The 21,833-nt window shown below is 47.6% G+C and overlaps 1 protein-coding gene across 2 annotated transcripts in view; it reads right to left on the bottom strand.

Annotated features, from left to right (window-relative positions):
- Window positions 1-21,833, bottom strand: part of LEMD1 (LEM domain containing 1) — a 425,098-nt gene that overhangs the window by 219,170 nt on the left and 184,095 nt on the right. The gene's annotated exons all lie outside the window — the stretch shown is intronic.

Below are 21,833 nucleotides of genomic sequence, written 5' to 3'. Positions count from 1 at the left end.
AGAGGATCCGGTGTGCCGAGGACCAGTGGAGATAGAGGGGTTCAGTTCCAGGAAAGCATGCCAAGTGAGTACTGTGAATTGCCCCTGAGGGTCTGCCTGAAGGGTAGAGGGGACCACTCCGGTGAAGGTCCCAGGGATCCAGGAGCCAGCTAGTGTCAAGGAGGTTCCTAGCAAGAGGACCCTGAGGTGTAGAGGAGGCGCTAGCGGTTGGGCCCTGAAGAGTTAAGTGTACAGTGTGAAGTGTACAGTGTTAAGAGTTGCAGCAGCACAAGCAGTTAAAAGGAGCTACATCAGTCAGTGAAGGGCTGGAGGGAGCTGTTCACCGGACTTTTGAGCTAAACAGAGTGTCAGGAGTCAAATGTCTTACAGTCCTGGATCTTCTGAGTTAATCTGAGTATTAAAGTCGAAGTTTCAGCACAGTTCAGCATCTTCAAGCGCCAGGGAGCATTGGCCGGCATTCAGCTGGCGTCAAGACAGCGCTAACAGGCATTTTTCTGTACAGTGTCCCAGTTGAACCTAGTTAAGCCAGAGGAGTATCCCACTCATTCCCTTCTCCCATCTCCATTACAAAATAAACAAAACGAACCAAAGATGCCGGAATGGTCATTGTCTCAGCTCTCACACTTGGTTCAACTTAAATATGTTGGAAGTGTTACCGGTAACGATGGCAGAGCCATATCAGGCCCAATGCCTGGAAATATTGCTACACTTAAAAGTAGAGTGGTGCGAATAAGGGCCATATATGAGCGAAGCAGTCTGACTGCCTGCGGTCAACTGAAGCCAGTCTATAGCTCGTTGGAAAGTGGATCCGTAGGAGGGGGTCCAGGTCTGTTCCTGGTGGAATGCGTGCGTCGTCTCCACTGTGGAAGTGGAGCAATAGGATCCATAGTTAACTAGTCCAGTACCTCCACAGGATCAACATTGAGAAACCAAAAGGTGTCAGGGAGTTCTAGCTCGTAAAAAAAAAGGAGCTGTCATTGCGCAAACAAACAGTAAGGCCAAATGGATAACTCCAGCTGTATATGCCACCACATTCTCTGATTTTATCCAAAAGGGGCCATATTTGGCACCGATTAAAAAGGGTCTTTGGGGGTAAAAATGGCAGAAGCTGGATAGGGGCTCCATCAAATTGCATTGGCCCCCTATTCCAGGCTCGTTACTGGATTGCCTCTTTTATAGTAAAGAAATGCACTCAGCAGAGCACATCTCCGGGATGAGTGTGCGTTGTCCCACTGGCAACATTAACTCAGTGAACCCTGTCAATCTCTATGGGGGAGGATGCTGGTTTGCCCAGGAGATCATTGAATATACCAATCATGGTGTCAAGCAATTCTGCCGATCCCACAGCTTTAGGAAGACTGTGGCTCTTGATGTTGTTCCGCCTATGGTGATTTTCTAAGTCATCCTGTTGCAAGCGAATGAGAGTTAAGGTGGTTGTTTGTTGCTAATGGAGGGTTTCAAGTGTCTGCAATATCTGTAGAATAGAGTCTCTGTCTGTGTACAGAGTAGTAACAGTCTGTTCCAGGTCCTGCACAGATTGTTTCAGTAGGGTCCTGCCTCAGAGACGATTAAATCCTGGCAGTTATTGCATCCATGTCCTGCCTGGTGGGGAGAGAGACCAGGATGACCAACATTTCTGGTGGGGAAAAGTATAGAGCACATGGCAGGAGTTGGCGGTGCTCCATACTCAGAGCATGGCAGACTCACTTGGAGGTGTAGGGCTAGCAGGCAGCTCATCCCTCAGAAGTGCTGGAACACCAGATAGGCTAGCGACAGGAGGAGAGCGACAGGAGGAGAGCATTCCCTGACAGGAACATCTAAGCGGGGCGGAATCCTTACCTGCAGTTGTTAAGTCGGGGAAGTAGGAAAAAAATCTTTGGATGTCGGCTGACACTTGTCTGACACCCCCTCCCCCCCCCCCTTAAGGTGGATAGCGTTTGGACATGGAGAAAACAGGTATAGGATTGGCAGAATCCCTAAATTTGGTGAGGTGGATACGGAGTTCCTTCTCCAAGTCCTCACGCCGCCATCGCTTAGCCAAGTCCCCTCTTACTTTTTTTAATCTTCATTGCAAGAGCAGTTTCTCTTGACCAATGGCTATGGTTAATTTCCTTGAATTATACTATAGAAACAACGGGGTTGATTTACTATAGGAAAATCCACTGGTGCACTACAAGTGCACTTGGAAGTGCAGTCGCTGTAGATCTGAAATGAGGGGGAAGTTCTGCTGACTTCCATCATCCAATCATGTGCAAACAAAAAAAATTGATTTTTGTAAAATCTTACCGTAAAATCCTTTTCTCTTAAGCTCATTGACAGACGCAGTCCTCTTGATTAATATCAACTTGGGTTATACTGCCCTCTACAGGAGTAGGACACTAGGCAGAAGGAAAACGTTCTGGCCACACCTTAGGGGCAGTCCCAGAGGGTATATCCTCTCTCTCTCTGCTACAGGAAGTCAGTTATGTCACAAAGCAGTGTTTAGAGAATTTAAAGAGGAAGTAAACCCTCCTCAGGAAGTTGTACCTATAGGTAAGCCTATATTAAGGCTTACCTATAGGTACTGTAAATATCTCCTAAACATGTACCGTTTAGGAGATATTTACCTTTAATGCAGCCAGTGACGTCACTGGCGCATGCGCTCTGAAGGAACGGCAGATCGTGCCGTTCCTTCAGAGCCCCGTGCCGTGACCGTCGGCTCCCGCGCGCGTGCGCGGGAGTGACGTCACCGCGGCTCCGGCCAATCAGATGGCCGGATGCCGCGATCCCGGAAGACGGGCGACTATACATGTCGCCCGTCATACAGGTAAGCGGACGGCACGGCGGGGGCTCGTTCTAAGGTAAGTATTTCATAATGAGCTAGTATGCGATGCATACTAGCTCATTATGGGTTTCTCTTTCAGGATTTAAAGAAGAGAAAAAAAAAAATTCTCGGTGTACAACCTCTTTAACCCAACCCAACTCAAAAGTAGAGGGGCAGGTACTGCGTCTGTCAATGAGCTGAAAAGGATTTTACGGTAAGATTTTACAAAAATCCATTTTTCTCTGTCGCTCATTGACAGACGCAGTCATCTTGATTAATATTAACTTGGGACGTCCCAAAGCAGTGCCACAAATGAGGGGTGGGATAGCAGAAATCAAAAACCAATCTAGAAGGCCCAACTGGTGCCGACTAGAAGTCTTAAAGGCTCATCAGTCAAATGGATGAGACTCCCAACAGGAAAACCCTCGAGGTACACCAACGGTCTCCTCAAATTGTGGCCTGCAGAACCTTGCGGCCAAAAGAGGCATCCGCCGATGCCATCACATCAACTTTATAAAATTTTGTAAAGGTATGAACCGACGACCAGGTTGCCGCCTTGCAAACCTGGACCACTGACGCCTGATGGCGGAAGGCCCAGGAAGCACTAAGCGCCCGATTGGAGTGCGCCTTAACAGGGAACGGAGGATTCCGACCCTTAATAGAATAAGCCTGTACCACCATCTGTCTGATCCATTTGGAGATAGCCGCGGCAGATGCAGGCAACCCCTTTTTGGGGCCATCCGTGATCACAAAAAGTGAATCCGTTTTACGAAACGAGTCCGTAGTTTTCAGGTATACCCTGATTGCCCGAACCACATCCAAGGAATGCAACGCAAACTCCCGAGGATGACTGGGCTTAGGACACAGGGAAGTTAATACAATATCCTCATTCAGATGAAACTCTGAAACCACTTTAGGAAGGAAGGATGGATTCGGACGAAGAACCACCTTATCCCTATGAACCACCAGATATGGGGAACGACAAGATAATGCGGCCAGTTCTGACACCCTGCGTGCAGAAGTGATAGCCACCAAGAAGGCCACCTTCTGGGATAACGTAAGCAAGGGAATCTCCCTATCATCTTCAAAGGGAGGTTTCTGAAGAACCGACAACACTAAATTAAGTTCCCAGGGCGGTAAGGGTGCGCGCACTGGCGGAGCCAGGTGTCGCACCCCCTGGATGAACTTCCGCACCAAGGAATTAGTAGCCAAAGGTTTCTGAAAGAAGATTGCTAACGCTGAAACCTGACCCTTGATAGAGCTCAAGGACAGTTTCTGCTCAACCCCCTGTTGCAGAAAGGCCAAGATTCGGGTCACCGAATAGGTACGTGGAGGAAATCTAAGAGATTCACACCACGCAATATAAGCCTTCCATGTGCGATAATAGACTTTGCTGGAAGTCGCTTTCCTTGCTTTAATTAGAGTAGGAATAACTGAAGTTGACAATCCCTTGTCCTTCAGCACCTGGGTCTCAATGGCCAGGCCGTTAAAGCCAGCGATTGTAAAGCAAGATGGAAGATCGGTCCGTGAGACAGCAGATCCTACTTGAGAGAAAATCTCCAAGGAGCGTCCGCGACCAGCCTCACCAAGTCGGCGTACCAGGCTCGACGAGGTCAGTCCGGAGTTACCAGGATAACTGGAATTCCCTCCACCTCTATCCTGCGAAGAAGTTTCGGCAGTAACTTGAGAGGATGGAAGGCATACAGTAGCCGATACTGCCCCCACAGGGCGATCAGCGCGTCTGCTGCGTCCGCTAGAGGATCGCGGGCGCGAGCTACAAACCTCCGCATCTTCCTGTTGAGCTGAGATGCCAACAGATCCACATCTAGGGTGCCCCAATGAAGGCACAGCTGGTGAAATACCTCTGGATGAAGAGACTATTCCTCTTGATCCAGAATCTGAAGGCTGAGATAATCTGCCTGCCAATTTTCCACCCCCGGAATGAATACCGCGGAGAGAGCTGGAACAAACTGTTCCGCCCAATGAAGAATGCTGGCCACTTCTATGGCCGCCAGGGCACTCTTGGTGCCCCTTGGAGAATTGACATAAGCCACGACCGTGGCATTGCTTGATTGGATCCGAACCGGGCTGCCCTGGAGCTGCTCGGTTCAGTAAATCAGACAAAGTCTGATCGCTCTCAGTTCCAACACATTTATCGGTAACCTGGAGTTTATCAGAAGAAATGACTTCCCCTGGCTGAGTATCGGAGACCGAAGCCACCAGACCAGAGACTCCCTGGTCCGCTCGCTTAACCGGATCCGATTGTCCAGGGAATCGGGATTCCGATTCCATTTGAGAAGAAACTCCTCTTGGAGAATTCGGGTATGAGACTGGGCGAACGGTACTGCCTCTAAGGAGGCCACCATCAATCCCAGCCAGTTGACGGACAGCAACATCCGAATCGTTGACTGAATCTTCTGGAGTTTCTCCGCAAGGAGAAACACTCTTGCCAAGGATGTATCCAAAATTAGGCCCAGATAGTTCAGTCTCCTGGTGGGAACCAGGGATGATCTTTGGGAAAAGCGAAGAAAACGCTGATGTCCTGCGAAGATGGGGATATGAAGACAGGCATCCTAAATGTCTATGGACGCCAGGAAATCCCCCTGATGCAGAGAGGCCACCACTGTTCGGATGGACTCCATCTCTCCCAAGTCCAGAATTGGACGCACCTTGCCCTCTTTCCTGGGCATTGTGAACAGGTTCGAATAGAACCCCTGAAAATGTCCAAGGAACGGGAACTACCCCTCCTTGTTGCATCAAGTCCATTACTGCCCCCCGCAAAGCTTTTAAGCGATCCGGGGATAATCGAATATTGGAAGGGAAGAATCGCGCCGGTGGAAGTTATCGAAACTCAATCTTGTATCCCGACCGTATGACCTCGTGAACCCCTTTGTCCAGGATTCTGTAAAGCCATGGATCCGGAAACCGGTGAAGACGTCCCCCCACGTCCAGAGATGGGTGGGGGCGCACCTTCAGGCTGTATTGGACTTATCTTCAGGCTTGGCTGAGCCGGACTTTTGTTTACCCGACCAGCGCCCTTTGAAACCCCCTGAAGGGGCTTTGGAGGGCTTCGCCTTATCGCCCGCCCAAGCGGAACGAAAACTTTTTATGAGCAGAAAAGGAAGGTCCTCGTCTGTTACAAGGTCCTTTACCCTTAGCAGTCTGTGGCAAGAAAGTGCTCTTGCCCCCAGTGAGATCCTTTATAATCTCACCCAAACAGGCGATCCCCATTCTGTCAATGTTTGTGAAACTAAACCAATGGCAACCACTGGCCTAAAGGTTGACCCTATCAGGAAAAAAATGGAGCGGGATTCCGCTTCCACTTTTCGATCCACCGGATCCCTAAAGGACGGAGCGTCCTCCAATAAGATAACAGTGGCTTTATTTAGTCTGGAAATCGGTGCCACTGGTGGTATCGTCCATTTTTTAAGGAGGGATTCCTCAAACGGATAGCGCCTAGCAATGCGTTTGGAAATAGCAAGGGTTCGTTTCGGACGATCCCATTCCTCTTTAAATTTTATTACCAAAACACTTGGGCAAGGGAAAAACCTTCGCCATCTTGGTAGGCTTGCTAGTACCAAAAGGAATTTCAGTCTCAGCTACCTCTGCCGGTGTAACCTCAAGTCTTAAGGTTTCCCGGACAGACACAACTAGTGCGTCCACCAACGCTTCTTCTTGTGCTATGGCGGAGGCAGAAACGTCCTCCTCACTGTCTGAGGAGACCGTTCCTGAGACAGCAGCCCCAGAAGAGGGACCTGCAGCTTCAGTGACCAGCTCAGAATCCGTATCTGAAGTGTCAGATGAAATAGGGGTGGGGGGGGGGGGGGGTCGCTTTCTTGACCCCCTTCCCTGACAGGCCACCTCCACCCGGGATACCAAAGACTCCAAAACTGCTGATAAAGCATCAATCATAAGTGGGGCACTGGAGGGTCCTGCGGCCACCTCGAGGGGATCAGGTGGGGATACATGTGTGGCAGGGTCCATGATTATTCAAGACACTTGCCCGCAAACAAAAAATGGATTTTTGTAAAATCTTACCGTAAAATCCTTTTCTCTTAGCTCATTGACAGACGTAGTCCTCGGTGATACACCACCTTCGGGTTATGTTGCCTCCACAGGAGCAGGACTAGACAGGAAATTAAAAAGCTCTGGCCACACCCTAGGGGCAGTCCCAGAGGGTATATCCTCTCTCTCTCTGCCTCAGCAAATCAGTTATGTGAAAAAGCAGTCTTTAGAGATTTTTAACCCAACTCAAAAAACAGAGGGGCGGGGACTACGTCTGTCAATGAGCTAAGAGAAAAGGATTTTACGGTAAGATTTTACAAAAATCCATTTTTCTCTAGCGCTCATTGACAGACGTAGTCCTCGGTGATACACCACCTTCGGGACGTCCCAGAGCAGTATCACAACTGAGGGGTGGGAAAATGAAATCAAATCCCAATCTAGAAGGCCCAACCGGCGCCAACTAGAAGTTTACAATGCTCATCCTTAATGATGAGACTCAACAAAAAAGAGAAAAAAAATTTTTTTTTTTTTTTTCAAACAGAAAAAAACCCTCGAGGTAGACCACCGGTCTCCTCAAATTGCGGCCTGCAAAACCTTGCGGCCAAATGAGGCATCCGCCGATGCCATGACATCAATTTTATAAAATTTTGTAAAGGTATGTACCGACGACCAGGTGGCCGCCTTACATACCTGGACCACTGACGCCTGATGGCGAAAGGCCCAGGAAGTACTGAGCGCTCGAGTGGAGTGCGCCCTAACAGGGAACGGAGGACTCTGACCCTTAATAGAATAAGCCTGTACCACCGTCTGTCTAATCCATTTGGCAATGGTCGCGGCAGATGCAGGCAAACCCTTTCTGGGGCCATCCGTGATCACAAAAAGTGAATCCGTCTTACGGAATGATTCCGTAGCTTTCAGGTATACCCTGATTGCCCGAACCACATCTAAGGAATGCAACGCATGTTCCCGATGATGCTTGGGCTGAGGACACAAGGAAGGTAGTACAATATCTTCATTCAGATGAAAATCTGAAACCACCTTAGGAAGAAAGGCTGGCTTAGGATGAAGTACTACCTTATCCCTATGAATCACTAGGTATGGGGACTGGCATGATAATGCAGCCAGTTCTGACACCCTGCGAGTAGAAGTAATAGCCACCAGGAAGGCCACCTTCTGGGATAAAGTAAGCAAGGGAATCTCCCTGATGTTTTCAAAGGGAGGTTTCTGTAGAACCGACAAAACCAAATTAAGATCCCAGGGCGGTAAGGGCGCGCGGACTGGAGGAGCCAGGTGCCGCACCCCCTGGATGAAATTCCGCACCAAGGACTTGGTAGCTAAAGGTTTCTGAAAGAAGATTGCTAATGCTGAAACTTGACCCTTGATGGTGCTCAAGGCTAGCTTCTGCTCAACCCCTTGTTGCAAAAAGGCCAATATTCGAGTCACCGAATAGGTACGTGGAGGAAATCCTAAAGATTCGCACCACGCAATATAAGTCTTCCATGTGTGATAATAGACCTTGCTGGAAGTCGCTTTCCTTGCTTTGATAAGGGTAGGAATGACTGAAGCTGACAAACCTCTGTCCTTCAGTACTTGGGTCTCAATGGCCAAGCCATTAAACCCAGCGACTGTAAAGCATGATGGTAAATTGGTCCTTGAGACCACAGACACTCCCTGAGACGAAGTTCCCACGGAACGTCTGCGACTAGCATGTTCAAGTCGGCCAGGCGGGCTTGAGGAGACCAGCCTAGAATTTCTAGGACCACTGGCGCTGATAGAATCTGAACCAGGCGTCCCTAGAGGTATCTGGCCCCGACCATCCGAGAAAGTCTGGTCGTTTTCTGTTCCCACACATTTATCAGATACCTGATTGTTATCAGGAAGGGTGATCTTTTCTGGTTGAACCTCAGGGACCGAAGTCACCCGACTAGAGGCTACTTGGCCTATCTGGTCAACCAGATCCGATACTTGTGAGGTATAGGGACTAATCTTAGGAAAAGGTAAAGGAAAAGATCTATACAGGGAACGGTAACTACCGCTTCCTGTAGTACTTAAATGTTGGAAGGGAAGAATCGCACCGGTAGTAGTGGTTGATGCTTGATCTAATGTCCTGAATACCGGTGAAAACGTCCCCCCACCCTGAAACCGGGTGGGGGCGCACCTTCAGGCTGTGTACTCCTTAGCTTCGGGTTTGGCTGGGTTGGTCCTCTGCTTGTCCGACCAGCCCTTCTTGAACCCTCCTGGAGGAGTCTTGCCTTTCCCGCTAGTACCAGCCGGGCGCCCTTTATGGGCGGTAAAGAAAGGTCCTCGCTTGTTGCGAGGTCCCTTAGCTTTAGCAGCCTGTGGCAAAAAAGTGCTCTTGCCCCCAGTGGCATCCTTAATGATTTCATCTAGGTTGGCCCCAAATAGACGATTCCCCTGAAAGGGGAGATTTGTCAAGGTCTTCTTGGAACCTAGGTCAGCTGACCAGCATTTTAACCACAGCACACGTCTGAGGATCACCGCTGACATAGATGCATGCCCTACTAAGGGAGTAGTGTCCAAGGCTGCGTCACAGATAAACTGTAGCCCTTGTATAATCTGTTCCATCAAATCAGATGTCTCCTGGGGAATATCTTTTCCCCTAAGGTCTTGGCGTACCATTTTCGCCCATTCCGTAAGTGTCTGGGAAACTAGACCAATAACAATTACTGGTCTAAATGCTGACCCTATCAGAGAGAAGATGGTGCGGGACTCTGCTTCCATCTTTCGATCCACCGGATCCTTAAAGGACGAAGTGTCCTCCACTGGGATAACCGTGGCTTTATTCAGCCTGGAAATAGGTGGATCCACCACTGGTGGTACCGTCCATTTCTTAATGATGGATTCCTCAAACGGATAGCGGACACCAACAAATCCGTCAGTGGGAGAGGGGGAACATCTTACTCACCATACCGGAACCGGCAGGCGCCACTCCTGACAGAACCCCTCTCCACCGAGGTGGGGGGGCTGTCGACCAATACGGACGCCGTGACTCAGTTTCCAACTGGTCGTCGGCGTCCAGGCGAGACGTTTAACTCGCAGGGTCAGACCCCGTCCAGTGGGACTATGTCGCGGCCGACCGAGCGCGGAGCTAGGGCCTGCACGCGCTCGTAGGCTGACTGGGGTGACCACTAGATCTCAACATCCAGCCCGTCGCCCAGTTTCAGCGTACTTGCTTGAAGATCTCACAGGAACAACTGGAGAAAAAAAGCGGCCTAAAAAAAGTTTTTCTAAAAAATCTTGCCAGGACCAAAGATCCCAGCAAGGAACTTAGGTCCTTACCCCTAACTAGACAGAAAAAAACTGACTTCCTGTAGCAGAGAGAGAGAGGATATACCCTCTGGGACTGCCCCTAAGGTGTGGCCAGAACGTTTTCCTTCTGCCTAGTGTCCTACTCCTGTAGAGGGCAGTATAACCCAAGTTGATATTAATCAAGAGGACTGCGTCTGTCAATGAGCGACAGAGAAAATGCTGTTTATTTTCCTTGAATGTCCCCCTCAGATCTACAGCGACTGCACTCCCAAGTTCACTGGAAGTGCACAGTAGATTTGCCTTTAGTAAATAGACCCCAGTGTGTTGAGCAACACTATCATTTTCAGGGGTACACAGCAGGTGATACTGGTTTCTGTGTAAAGAGTTGTAAAGGAAAACTATTATCTCTTGTCTTGCTTACATACATACTGTACATGTGAAAAACTGAATTTTTGTAAAATCTTACCGTAAAATTCCTCTCTCCGAGTCCTCTGACAGTCGCCGCCCACTCATTCAGTCTTCACCAATGGGTATTGACCTCTTATCCATAGGAGCAAGCTAGGCATAAGACTTGTTAAAAACAAAGTAATTTACATAGACACACCTATGGGGGCTGTCCCACTGGTCCAATACCCCCCTGCTATCAGCCTTCCCAATTCAGTTTGGTAGCAAGCAGTTAAAGTCCAAAGAACCCCAAATAGAGGGGCGGGGGTGGCGACTGTCAGAGGACTCAGAGAAAGGAATTTTACGGTAAGATTTTACAAAAATTCCGTTTTCTCTTACGTCCTCTGACAGTTGCCGCCCACTCATTCAGTCTTCACCAATGGGATGTCCCAAAGCAGTGTAGACATGAGGGGTGGGAATTGTAACCGTCATAAAGGCAACGAAGCACCCACGTCAGAGAAAGGAACCCTACATGAACAGAAAGGTATCCTCTGGGCAACTGGAAAGGCTCAACTGGAGCAAACACCCAGGAAAGCAAATAACCAAGGGGGAAAACAACCCCAACAGCCAGGGACCCGCAAAACTAGGGTCCCCTTAAGGCACTGCCGCACACAGAACTTTGCGGCCAAAGGAGGCATCCGCCGATGCCAGAACATCAAGTTTGTAGAATTTTGAAAAGGTGTGCACAGATGACTTCGGTGGCCCACACCTGGGCGGTGTGAGGTCATTACTACTTTTTGCGCTACTGGTCACATGTGTATGTTATTACATATTGCTTTGTCGCCGTTTTTATATATTTATATTTTAAGTTGCAGCACGGGGATTGGCAGTTGGGTTGTCCTAAAGCGCTTGGGGTTGTTCTCTTTTATTGAGGCAGGCCGAGTGAGCACTTCTTTTATTGGGACGCTTGCCTTTACTGTATATGCACAATTGCCCATGAACTTTAATGGCGTCCCAGTCTTAGTCCGTGGGTTCAGTTACATAGTTGGTAAGGTTGAATAAAGACAATAGTCCATCCAGTTCAACCGGTGTTGGTGTGTGTATATGGTTTTCGCTAAGATGCACATCCAAGAGTCTTTTAAAACTATCCATACTTCCTGCCAACACCACTGATTGTGGGAGAGTGTTCCACATCCTTACGGCCCTGACGGTGAAAAACCCCCTACGTAGCTTATGGTTAAACCACTTCTCTTCCAGTCTCATTGTGTGGCCCAGTGTCCTCTTACACTCCCTGGGACTGAAAAGTTTCATACTTACACTAGGATCACCGTTAAGATATTTTTATATTGCTATCATATCGCCTCTCAAGCATTGTTTGTCTCAAAAGTTGTTCCTCATAATGGAGGTCCTCTAATTCCCATATTATTTTAGTTGCCCTTCTCTGGGCTTTCTCCAGCACATCCTTTGATGATTGGTAACCGTAACCATAACTAGAGGGAATAATCCTATTGCGGCCGAACCAGAGTTTAATAAAGTGTCAGGATAATAGTTTTATCCCTGGAGTAAATTCCCGTTTTATTGCATGCTAATATTCTGCCGGATTTTGTAGCAACAGCTTGACATTGCATGCCATTGCTCAGTCTGCCTTTTACTAGGACCCTTAGATCCTTCTCCATCCTGGAATCCCCTAGGGGTTCTCCCCCCAATGAGTAACTTGCGTTTATATTAATAACAGAGACTTGGTTCGACCCCTCACATGACTGGCTGGCCAATATCCAAGGGTATTCAGTGTACCGGAAGGACAGGGTAGGAAAAAGAGGGGGAGGGGTATGTCTCTATGTCAAGAACAATATAAAGGTGATAGAAAGGAGTGACATTACGGATGGGATGAGCATTGATTTAGAATCTGTGTGGGTTGAACTCCATACGGAAGGAGAAAAGGGGAAAGTAATTGTGGGGGTTTGCTATAGGCCACCTAACCAAGGGGAGGAGGTAGAGCTGGAATTCTTAGCACTAATGGGTAAAGTGGCAAAATTGGGATCAGTCATCATATTGGGGGACTACAATTATCCCGACATTGACTGGGATGAGGGGACTACACACTCACAGAAGGCCCGTCTATTCACGGAAACCTTACTGGATAATTACATGTCACAGTTGGTGGATTCCCCTACCAGAGAAAACGCAGTCCTGGATCTATTGATCACTAATGACCCAGACATAATCTTGGAGGTAGGAGTCCAGGACAACCTGGGCTCTAGCGATCACAGGATGATCACATTTAGTATAAATAACAATATAACAAGGCAAGTGGGGAACATAAGAACCCTAAACTTCAGAAGGGCAAACTTTCCAAAATTGTACTCATTGATGGAAAGGGTAAACTGGGACCAGACCCTGGGATCCCTGACCACAGAGGATAAATGGGAATGCTTTAGGAACATATTAAGCAAAGGCAGTGCATTCCTATGGGAAATAAATTTAGAAGAGACAAAGCCAAACCTGGCTGGCTAAACCGTAGCGTCAAAAAACTTATTAGGGGAAAAAAATTGGCCTTTAAGAAGTATAAATCAGAGGGCACAGTATCGGCTTTCGAGCAATACAAGGAGGCAAATAAGAAAAGTAAACACGAAATCAAGATGGCTAAAATCAACTTTGAGAGACAAATAGCGGAGGATAGTAAAAAAAACCCAAAGAAATTCTTTAAATATATCAACAGCAAAAAAAACTAAGGCAGAGCATATTGCACACATAATTAACAATGATGGGAGGATGGTTACAGAGGACACTGAAAAAGCAACCGTGCTGAATGCTTTTTTCTCGTCAGTCTTTACACAGGAAAAGGAGGGGTACACTGACTATGACTGTATGGTTAGTAGTAATACACAGGACTTGCCACTATGGCTAACAGAGGGTGAAATCAGGGAAAGGCTGGATAAACTTAACACAAACAAATCACCAGGCCCGGATGGCGTACATCCGAGAGTACTCAAGGAACTCAGTAAGGTTATATCCAGACCACTGTTCCTGATCTTTGCTGACAGTATTAGGACAGGAGATGTACCAGGAGATTGGAGGAAAGCCAACGTGATTCCGATATTCAAAAAGGGCCAGAGGCATATCCCGGGAAATTATAGGCCTGTCAGTTTGACATCAATAGTATATAAACTTCTGGAGGGGATGATAAGGGACTATATCGTAGAGTTTGCTAAAGACAACAACATCAGCAGTAATCAGCATGGGTTTACAAATGGGCGTTCTTGTCAAACCAATCTCTTAACATTCTACGAGGGGGTGAGCTGTGAGCTACATAGGGGGAGACCAGTGGATGTGGTGTACTTGGATTTCGCTAAGGCGTTTGATACAGTTCCCCACAAGCGCTTAATTTATAAAATAAGGTCTGCAGGTATCGACAGCAGGGTTTGCTCTTGGATACGGAACTGGCTTAAAGGCCGTGTCCAAAGGGTGGTAATAAACAGCGCATACTCAGACTGGTCTGAGGTTGTAAGCGGGGTGCCCCAGGGCTCAGTCCTGGGACCAACCTTGTTCAATTTATTCATAAACAACATTGAGGATGGGATCAGTAGTGCGTGATCAGTTTTTGCAGATGACACAAAATTGGCCAGGGCAATAACTGCACAGCATGAAGCAGATATCCTACAGAATGACCTGGACAAAATAACTGAGTGGGCAACGACATGGCAAATGAGGTTTAACGTGGAGAAATGTAAGGTTTTGCACTTGGGGACTAAAAACATAAAAACAATACACGTTAGGAGGGGAACCCTTGGGGGAATCAAAAATGGAGAAGGATCTGGGAGTCTTGGTTGATGATAGATTAGGCAACAGCATGCAATGTCAAGCGGCAGCTGCCAAGGCCAGCAGAATATTAGCATGCATAAAGAAAGGGATGTATTCCAGAGATAAGACTATAATCCTTCCACTTTATAAAACTCTGGTCCGACCGCATCTGGAGTATTCTGTCCAGTTCTGGTCGCCAGTCCTCAGGAGGGATGTGTTGGAGCTGGAGAGAGTCCAGAGAAGGGCAACTAAACTAATTAGGGGATTGGAGGACCTTGACTATGAAGAGCGTCTGCAATCGCTCGATTTATTCTCCCTGGATGAGAGACATCTGAGGGGGGACATGATAGTAATTTATAAATATCTTAATGGGGATCCCAGCTTAGAAAAAAAGCTGTTCATTCGAAGGGATTGCATGAGGACTCTAGGGCATACAATGCGATTAGAGGAGAAGCGCTTTAACCTCAGGCAACGCAGGGGGTTCTTTACTGTTAGGGCTACAGGATTGTGGAATTCTCTACCACAAGAGGTGGTTTCTGCGGGTAGTATGGTGGCTTTCAAAAGACTCTTAGACTTACATCTCAAGGATCAGAACATTCAGGGGTATGTGAGATGATTACAGCCACACACACCTACACAGGTTGAACTGGATGGACTATTGTCTTTATTCAACCTCACCTACTATGTAACCCCAAGTGCATTACCTTACATTTACCAATGTTAAACTTTATTTGCCAACTAGTAGCCCACTCCATTAATGTATTCAGGTCCTCCTGTAACGTTTCTATATACTGCTGTGAGGTTATTGCCCTACATATTTTTGGGTCTCGGCAAACACTTAGATCAAGCTATTTATCCCATCCTCTATATCATTTATAAATAAGTTAAACAGAATTGGTCCTAGAACATAGCCTTGGGCTACCCATTAACCATTCTGAGTACACGTTATTTATCACAGTGAAGGAATGTAATGAACAACGCGATGGATTAGGCAAAATGTCTATTTTCCTATGTCTATTTTTTTATATATGTAAATAATGTTTTAGTATTCCTTACTCAAAATGGACGTTACAAGATACCCCCTCCCGCCGAGATGAAATCCGTATGAGGAAGATGGCGCCTCTGTACGGACCACTCCCCCAAAGATAACATTTATAGTTTGGAGGGAGTTTACCTTATAATGGAAATAACCAAACAGAAAGCTGCAAGCAATTAAATAATATTATGCTTATGACGACTGAAAATACTCACAATATATAACCCACGTATGCTGTAGAAATAAACACTTATCTGAACATGTTTTAGTGTGTGTTCCTTCTTGTGCATGCATCAAAAATACTTAATTAGAACCAGCAGCAGAAATCCATTTTGAGCCTGATTAAGGTTCTGATCCATTACAGCTGGCGTCCCAACGTGGGCCCCCAGGTTTTTGCCCGAAGGAAGTCCACAAAGGACATTTAGTGACTGGATGAGACAGATCAAGAGGGCCAGTGCAACCCTGAGAGTACGGTAGGTACATTTACTCTTACAACTGTACGACTCGTTTCTGTCATGTCTTGCCGCCGATCTTGTCAGCTTCCGGAGGTCGTTTTAGAGGCAGGTAATCTTTTATTCCTCGCCTGGGGCTGTTTTTTTTTACCGGCCATTAGGGTTTCTGCTGGCTGTATATTTGTTCAGTGTCTATCGTCTCCAGTGAAGTGTGTGTGTGTTGTCTCAACAGACTGAAAGTATAGTTATACTGAGTTTCCGGACTCAGGTGAGCTGCTGGCCCCTGAGAAGACAGACCTTACAACGAACGTCTCTGGACGATGATGACTCGGGGTTGACTGTGTGGGAGACCCCTGAGGGTTTAGCTCAGCTGTTGAGACTTTGCTACATAAGGGACGTCAGGAGTTGTGATGTCTTGTTCGGATTGTGTGTGTGAAAATCAAGGGAAGGCGGCTATTTGAAGGATCAATTGGGCCACAAGCCGCTGCTCCCCAGCACTCCTGAACGGTGTGTTGCGAGATTAAACGTACATTTGGGTTAACCCTTGAGAAGATTGAACAGAAAGCAAAAGAAGAGGGAAATCAACCCATTAGTTGCCAGTACTGCCCCCTCCGGCCGTCAGATGAAACGGCGGCAGCAGCAGAACAGAAGAGAGTAAGACCTTGGATTTGAGCTGGGTGTCCTGCAGGAGGGAGAGAAATATGGGTCAGCATATTAGCAAACCGGAGAAGGGGTTGCTTGCATATAATATTGTAAAACGTAGAGAGAGGAGTGAAGCAGTTAAACATTTGTCCAAGGCTGCAAGAAAGTCTGTAAATTAAAAGACTCTGTTGAAAGGCTTCAACCAAAATTATGGCATGTACTAATCAGAGATTACAAAGGAATTTTGTGTGATAAGGGTTTGCTAAATGTAGCGGCAGCCTGGTACAGAACTGCAAGAGCTTTTCATGCTGAAGGATAGAGCGGGCAGACTATCAAAGTTGGAAATTGCATGATGTATGTGTATCATAAAGTTGATTGTAAAGCCAATAATAAAGTGTCCCACCCCCACCCTATGATGGCGTCTGGAATGTTAAAGGGGAGGGACAGCCTTGCCCTCCATCTCATGCCCACTCTCCTCACACCAATCCTACCCAAGCACAACCCACTGTGACAACTTCCTATGGCAGCCCTCTTAGTGCAGCCATGCCTCCACTTCCTTCCCAGTCCAGTACACTTCCTGCAGACAGCTATCTTGGTACACCAGGAAGGCCTAACAAAGGCCTATATCCAGTTCTGCCTGTTCTAAACCAGGATGGTTCCTACCACACTCCCATCCTTCCTGGATTACAGGTCCAATATACTAGTGATGGAGACACATCCGACTGGGAAAACCAACCGCAGGCGACAAGGGCACCCGCTGATTTAACCCCCAATCTGGCCCCGGACTCACAGTTCCGAGGGCTTCGTCAGCTCTCGCCCCAACACCAGTCCCGGTTACCAGAAGGGGCATCAATGATGTATGTCGCTTTTACCCCATCACAAGCAGCGACCTTAGTACCAAGTTTGCCTGACCCAGAAAAACAGCCAATGCCCTTCTACCGCAGGAGAGTGCAGATACAACAAACTTACTCAGCTGTCTGGAAAGACCTAATCAGCCTATGCCAAATTAAACCAGGACATGTCTTTTGGCTGGTCATGCAGACGGCCTTCGATGATGCCTGCCTGACAAGTACTACTTCCTATTCCTCAGGTGTGGAGTTCTGCACCCAACTCCACGACTGAGCAAAGGAGAAATTGGCAGATCAGACTACCACAATTCAAGATATAATCCAAGATAAAGGGGAGTCTGTGGAGAAGTATCATGCCAGACTCACACAGGCCTTTGATGATCTGGGCTTTTCTCACTATGAAAAGACACACACATATGTTACCTACTGCTTTTGTCTCAGGGATCAGAGAGGATATGAGAAAAGGTCTGATGATAGCCCGCCCTGAATACCGCTCTATGAAGATGTCCGATCTACTGTTGGTGGCCGGAGGTATAGAAAACGAAAAAGGGAAAAAGCCAATGCCCCTCATGGTAGCCCATGACAAAGATCACACCTACACTCGACCACCACCACTGCCCAGTACCAGGGAAAGGATCACCTGCTATAACTGTGGGAAACAAGGACACTTTAGAAGAGAATGCAGAGACCCAAGACTTCCCAGACAAGACAAGGATCCCCGTGATGGACAACAACTACCACCACGCCCCAACTCCTGCTAGGAAACGGGCAAACCCGTGTCACCCCTTATGACAGTGTCCTCAAATGGGAATGGGGGACCCCTTGCAAAGGTCACGTTACCTATACAGGGAAAACCTACCACCTTCGTCATAGACACGGGTGCAGCCAGAAGCGTGTTGAGGGCTGAGGACCTACCTGCTAATACTATCCTTTCCACTATTGATGTTTCTTGTGTGGATGAGGTGCCCCACTCCAGTCCCTTTACTGAGCCACTCCAAGTGGGAACATACCCTGACTTGCTTGCCAGATTTGTGGTGTCTTCTACATGCCCCTTGAATCTGCTAGGAGCTGATGTGCTGTCCAGTCTACAGGCCTCAAACATTTTCACGCCTGGAGGAGGAGTGAAACTACATACTCCCCTATCCTTAGAAGACTCATCTGCCTTGGGTTCTCTGCCTCTCATGATGACACTTCATGAAGCGACAACTACAAGTTCAATACCACAGGAAGTACTTACAGATCTGTTTTGCACCCAGCGTCACTGACTCAGCTCACCTGTCTCCGCATACTTCCCCCCTCCTTCTCAGATAATTAGAGACAGGCTGCACCTGTTTGTGTTTTCTGAAGTGAAACAATATTCTGTGCCTTCTTTCATCTTCTCTCTCATTCTGTAAGAGTTCAGTCCTTGCTTTTATCCCCCCCCCCCCCCATGAATGTGACTGTGTGTGCCTGTGTCTTCCTGTGTCTTACCTTCGCAATACCGTCCTGAACACATATGCGGGCTACTTTCCCTGACATGTGACAGATCTACTCAGGCCCAGGGTCACAACTCGCCGCAGCGCGGCCAGCGCCAGCAAGACCATGTCACTGTATTTTAAAAATGGCGCCAACCGTCGCCAGTATGTCACTGCGCATGCGCCCGCCCAGCCGGAAATAGGAGAGCTTTCCGAGCCCGACAGGCTTCGGAACGGCGCATGCGCAGTTGCGTGGCGGCCGTTCCGCCATCTTTCTTACGGGCTGCCCGTAAATCTACGGGCGGTTGGCAACACTGGTTCCAAGACAGTAACCTTTTTGGGCCACTGCATTTCCAAGACATATCACATATTCACCTTAGAGACCACAACATACAGGGATATACAATGTACGGTTAAAAGCAAACACACACACATCATAGGTTGAACTGGATGGACTGTTGTCTTTTTTCAACCTAACTATGTAACTATGTAACATCCGATCGAGCAGCTGCAATCCAGAATATTCTTCAACCAAAAGCAGCTCAACAACTGCATGCCTTTCTTGGACTCATATCTTATTGCAGGGCGTGGATCCCTGATGCATCAATCCTCATGCAACCACTCTATAATGCTCTCAAGTCTGTGCCATTTACCCTGTCAAACGAGGCCCTGGACAATTTTATTCTGCTGAAGCAAGCAATATCCACCACTCCTGCTTTGGGCCTTCCAGATCATGGGAAACTCTTCAAACTGTATGTGTCAGAGAAGAAGTGCCATGCCACAGGGTTCCTGGCTCAGGAACATGGAGGCCTGACTAGACCCATCGGGTACTACTCTTGCCGCTTGGACCCCGTGGCTAGGGGTGGCCCTTCCTGTCTAAGAGCTGTCATTGCTGCCCAAGCACTGCTGGACAAAACTTCAGACCTTGTTTTAGCACACCCCCTGCTTCTTCTGGCACCGCATGACATTGCTGCCATCCTGAACCAGGTGCAACCCCGGACACCTGACCACGGCCAGACATCTACGGTTGCAAATCTCCCTCTTTCTTCCTGCCAATGTGACCCTCCAAAAGGTGTCTCACTCTCACCCTGGCCACCCTTCTAGCATTTTCCGAGGGGGGGGGGGGGGAGAGGAGAAAGTGAAGGAGACCCCTATAATACTCCACATGACTGCCTTGAAATTATGCGCTTGGAAACCACATATCTCCCTACAGTGAGTAAAATGCCTCTGGAAAACCCTGACTACACACTTTTTGTGGACGGCTCCAGATATGCAGACGAAGGAGGCAAGTACCACCTAGGTTATGCTGTGACCTCTGAATTTGAAATCCTACAAGCAGGAGCATTACCACCAACTGTATCTGCTTAGGAAGCAGAGCTTCAAGCCCTCACTGCAGTGTGCAAGATAGCAGAAGGATAAAGAGCCAACATTTACACAGATTTAAGGTATGCCCTTGAAGTAGCTCATGACTTCGGTATCATCTGGAGGGCTAGAGGGTTCCTGACAGCGGCCAGAAAACACCGGTGAAACATGGCATAGCCATCAAGGATTTAATGGATGCACTACTCCTGCCTGAACAAGTGGCTGTCTTGACGGTTAAAGCACATGGCAAACTGAATTCTCGTGAAGCCAGAGGGAACCACTTGGCAACAAACCAACGAAAAACAGCCAAAGTGGCTGAAGAGGAGAGTGAATCCCCAGTGCAGATGCCTTTGGCAGTGCATGTGCCATCTGACAGACTATACCTAGCCTCTATGCAATGGGAGGCTCACACAGAAGAAAAGCTAGAATAGATCGACAAAGGAGCAGACCATGAATGAGATTTGTATCGGATGAAAGGGAAAACCTGTTTACCAAAATATATGTATCCAACAATCGTCCAATGGGCGCATGGACCTGCACATCTCTCTAACAACTTAATGAATTAACTGATCAGCAAATATTACTGGGCCCCAGGAATAACCACCTTAACCAGAAACTACTGCGCCTCATGTGCAGTATGTGCAAAATGCAATCAGGGGAGGACAGAAAAGACACCGCCGAAACATTTGGCGAAACCCCTATATCCATCCCAGAGGATACAAATTGATCATATACAGATGCCAAAAAGCGGCCGATATAAATAAGCCCTAGTGGTAGTGGACATGTTCTCCGGTTGGCCAGAAGCCTACGCCGATACAAACATGACAGCCAAGACCACAGCCAAGAAACTACTCGGTGAGATAGCATGTAGATTTGGGGTCCCAGAGGTGATAGAGAGTGATCAGGCCCCAACTTTCACAGCAACGCTTACAAAAGAGATTTGGGCAGCACTGGGAGTTCAGTTGGCTTTACACACCCCATTCCACCCTTAAAGTAGTGGGAAGGTAGAAAGGATGAATGGGACTTTAAAGAACAGGATGTTAAAGATGGCCCAAGAGACTAACATGAGTTGGCCAGGCAGTTTGTCCATTGCCCTGTTCAGTGTCATACACACACCCCCAGGGGAAACATGCCCTGTCTCCTTATGAAATTTTGTTTGGTTCAGCCCCCAGACTTGGCTGTTACTTCCCACAGCATTTGCAGATACAATCTGATGTGTTAACTAGTTATGTTACACGTTTATTAACTAATATCCATTAACTAATATCCATACTCTAGTATTTTCCTCAATTCCAGATTCAGAAACAGACTCGGGGGAACCCACAGTCTTCAGCCAGGAGACTGGGTGTTAGTGAAGAAATTCACGAGGAAAAACTCACTTGATCCCTGATACGAAGGGCCATTTTAGGTGCTGCTGACTACAGCTACATCAGTCAAGCTAGAAGGGAAAAGCACCTGGATAAACGCCCCCCCCCCCCCACTGCAAGAAAACCCAATCTCCTGAAGACAAGATTCTGCTGGCAGCACAATGATCATCGTGCTGTATATCCTTTTTCTTATAAGTTTGATAAAAGCTCAGCAGGTGATTATCCCCAAAACAGGTACTCAACAGGAGGCCATCACCAAGACAAATGGTGTCACTACATTTTTGGTACAATTCATTCAGCACACCCAAATATTGCAACTGGTATAACCCAGGTTGGGCACTGCGGGCTTGCATGATGCCAAGCTACTCGGATCAAATATACATATGTATAACAGATAAGTATTGGGGAC

Source organism: Pelophylax lessonae, assembly GCF_965119305.1.
Source record: "Pelophylax lessonae genome assembly, chromosome: 2".
Taxonomy (NCBI): Eukaryota; Metazoa; Chordata; class Amphibia; order Anura; family Ranidae; genus Pelophylax; species Pelophylax lessonae.
The sequence above is the reverse complement of the archived record's forward strand: the minus strand, read 5'-3'. Positions and strand labels throughout refer to the sequence as shown.